Raw genomic sequence first — 3,527 nt, 5'->3', positions numbered from 1 at the left:
TTCAGATCATCCCTTAGCACCACCAAAAACACAGAGGGCTGTAAATTGCTCCTCCCAAGGGTATTCCAACCCTCTTCTTCCCCCTCCCCTAGTACTGAAAAGTGCTGCATGAGATGGGTTCTGGAGGTAGCTTTGAGTTCACAGAGCTCAGTTAAGTGTGGTCTAGGGCTACCTGCATCAGTCAGCCATGAAAAATGCAGATTCCTGAACTCCACTCAGAGATTTGAACTTGCTGGGGCTCAGAAATTCACACTCTTACAACAATGAAAGTTGAAACTCGTTGTTCTCTTTCAGAGTCTTTTGGTCACAAAAGTATTTTAATATCACCACTTACATATTACTTATTACTTACATATTACTTACTTACTTATTACTTATTACTTACATATTACTTACATGTATACTCACCTCTGGTAAATATTTCGTGAAACAATACCTTTACTACAGGTAATGCATTCTCAATTCATGGTCAGTTCTGTTAATTTGCAATTTTTTTTCCCCCCTGATGCTAGTTCTAGCCCAGTAAATCTGCAGTTTGAAAAGCCTTGTGCTTTCCAGGGTAGTCAGTTGTGTTTCAATCACAAAGTCAGAACTTCAGAGCTAGAAGAGCCCTCAGAGGTTATCTGAGCCTTAATCCTTATCCAGTACTGGACTGGTTATAGGAGAATCACATGAGACATTTGTTTAAAATCTAAATTCCAGCCCCAACCCTAAAGAGCTTAGAGTAGAACATAGGCTTTTTTTTTTTTACTATAACAAGCTTCCGAGATGATTTGTGTGCACAGTCAGGTTTGAAAGTTCTAGTATGTATGTGAAGGCTCTCCAGAATGAGAGGATTTGAATTTGCCTGTGTGTATATATAGGACAGAGTTTTTCAATGTGTAAACCACCTTTAAATAATTTCTGAAGTACTGTTGGTTACCAGAGATTTTCTTTAAAACTCACAAAAGAACCTGTCACTGAATTTACAGGTTTCACATGTTTATTTTATTACTTGATATATTTTTAGTCCTTTTTTTTTTTTTTTTGGCTGCTCTGTGAGGCTTGTGGGATTTTCATTCCCTGACCAGGGATTGAACCCAGGACCATGGCAGTGAAAGTGCCAAGTCCTAACCACTGGACCGCCAGGGAATTCCTCTACTTTTACAATAATATACTGAATATAATATACCAAATAGATGTGTAACTGTCTTTAAGAAATGTGTCCTGCTTAAGTCACATTCTGTAAATTTTTTGAGTGCCCACTCTGTGCCCGACACTGTTTAAAGTTCTTAGGATACATCAGCAAACAAAAACAAAGATTTCTGCCTTCGTAGAGCTTTTAACTTTTTGGAAGGAGACGGATAATAATGCACAAGTAAATTATACATTTTATATGCTATAAAACGATGTGCACTGTGGAGAAAAGAAAAAGTAGGGTAGGGTGAGGGGGATGGGGAAGGTGCTCAGGGTGGGGCCTCAGTGAGATCTGAGAGGGCTTGAAGGAGGTAAGAACTGGCTGAATGGGTCTGTGAGGTAGAGCTTTCCAGAGAGGGAACAGCTTGAGCAACGGCCCTCCCCCAGAAGAGCGTGCAGCCCACAGGCCGTAGAGCCAGGCGGAGTGAGGGGGCAAGAGTAGGAGGGGCTGAGGTCAGAGAGGTCAGGGGAGGGGGAAGCTGCTGGCCTGGTCGACTCTGGCCTTCTCAGAGTGAAATGAATCATCTGCAGAGTCAGAGCAGAGGCATCGCGTGCGCTGACTTCCATTTTATAGCTGGCTCTGCTGTGGTGAGCCTGGAGTATGAGGGTGTGTGTAGAAGCAGGAAAGCCTGTTGGAAGGGACTGCAGTAATCCAAGCAATCATGTTGAGACAACAGTACTGAAGGTGGGGAGAAATGGTCAGATAATAGGTTTTGAAGGTAAACCAGCATGATTTCTTTGAATGAATGGATAAGGGATATGAGAGAAAAAGAAATCAAGAACGATTAAAATTTCTGGCCCAAGCAACAGAAAGTATGGAGTTGCCATTAATTTCAACAGGAAAAGTGTGTTTGGAGCCGATTCGACTGGAAACTAAGAATTCCATTTTGAACGTATTAGATGTCCACTAATCAATCATCCAAGGGGAGACGTGGAAGAGGCAGCCAGGGTCTGGAGTCTTGGCTGCAAATGTATGTTTGGGGGTCTTCAGCATCAAGATATCCTTGTTTAACGTCTTCAGACTGGATGAAATCACAAGAGAGTGAGTGATGGAAAGACAGTCCAGGACTTAACCTTGGATTACTTCACTAGTAAGAGGTCTGGGAAAAGAAGAGAAATTGACAAAGAAGACTCAGAAGGAGGGACCCATAAAGTAGGAGGAAAAACAGAAGAGCTTGGTGTCCTGGAAGCCCAGAGAGAGAGTGTACAGGGAGGGCGTGATGAACTCGGAAGTGCTGCTGATGGGGGTCAAGTAAGGGGAGCACTGAGACCACTGGATTTCCCAGCACAGAGGCCACTAGTGACCGTGACTGGAGCAGTGCTGGAAGGATGGTAGGCGTGACAGCCTGAGCAGAGCGACCGGAGACAGCTGGTGTAGACAGCTCTTCCAGACAGTTTTGCAGTCAGGGGGAGCAAAGATGGGTGAAATAGCTCTTTCTGGTGACTGGAAAAGTCCAGTAGGGGGCGGAAAATTGATGTGAGAGAGAGGAGACGTGCTGTAGCAGTACCTTTGAATAAGTGAGAGGGGTTGCTTTTAGCACACAAGTGGAGGGGTTTGGTTTCGATAGAATCATGGTTGGTAAGTCAGAAGGCTGAGTGTGTGGGTGTAAATGTTGGCAGGTGGTAGAATGTGGGATGGAACTCCATGGATGCTCTCTTGTGACTGAGCTTCTATTTCCTCAGTGAGGTAGGAGAGTAAGGGTTGGGGGAGGTGGTGGGGGGAGAGGTGTTCGGCATTTGAGAAGGAGGGAAAGAATCACCGGTGAGAGTCCCACACCAAATACAGGGAAACACTCCTGAGGGGCAGGGCCCTCTCAACGAAGCACTTGTAAGTGAAGAAACAGGTTGAGAGCTAATGGGTCACATTCAAGGTCACACAGCTGGTGAAAGGCAGAGCCAAGCCCAACCCAGATTGCCCGGTCACCTGGCCTGAGACTTGGTAGATGTGCAAGGAACTATCTTTTCCATGATAGAATCTTTGCTCTTCGTGGCAGCATCTCAACCTGCCGGTCTGTCCTGATACAGAGTGCTGTCTGTCGTGCGAGCAGCTTTCTCTCATCTCTGCTCTTGGTCTCTGGATTCTGTCTTGGCTGTCTTCCAGCCGTGCTCTGTATCTTTGTCCTACAGATTAGAGATGATCAGACCTAAGAGTGCCTGTAAGACTGTGAGAATCTCCTGTAACACTAGTTTGCTGGGACCTCCACCCTCAAGCGTTTCTGATTCAGTAGATCTGGGGTGGTGTCTGACAATTTGCGTTTCTAAGTTCCCAGGTGATAACTGAGGCTACTGACTCAAAAATCATTCTTTGAGAACCACTGGACTGGGCTATGTATGTCTCTGTAACTCATTCA

At 45.0% G+C, this 3,527-nt stretch overlaps 1 long non-coding RNA gene and 1 other non-coding gene across 2 annotated transcripts in view; one reads left to right on the top strand and one right to left on the bottom strand.

Annotated features, from left to right (window-relative positions):
- Nucleotides 1-1,058: 1,058 nt before the first annotated feature.
- On the bottom strand, nucleotides 1,059-1,131 carry TRNAE-UUC (transfer RNA glutamic acid (anticodon UUC)). The gene has a single exon. It is a non-coding gene; the product is annotated as a tRNA-Glu (tRNA).
- A 1,731-nt stretch (nucleotides 1,132-2,862) lies between these two features.
- LOC145540265 (uncharacterized) overlaps nucleotides 2,863-3,527 on the top strand; it is a 25,695-nt gene continuing 25,030 nt past the window's right edge. Inside the window, exon 1 of the long non-coding RNA XR_014078235.1 lies at nucleotides 2,863-3,004. This is a non-coding gene — a long non-coding RNA (uncharacterized LOC145540265). The remainder of the gene's footprint in view (nucleotides 3,005-3,527) is intronic.

The sequence above is a fragment of the Giraffa tippelskirchi genome, chromosome 3, assembly GCF_054371585.1.
Source record: "Giraffa tippelskirchi isolate mGirTip1 chromosome 3, T2T-mGirTip1v1.2.pri, whole genome shotgun sequence".
Taxonomy (NCBI): Eukaryota; Metazoa; Chordata; class Mammalia; order Artiodactyla; family Giraffidae; genus Giraffa; species Giraffa tippelskirchi.
Note: the sequence above shows the minus strand (reverse complement) of the source record. Positions and strands in the feature narration are given on the sequence as shown.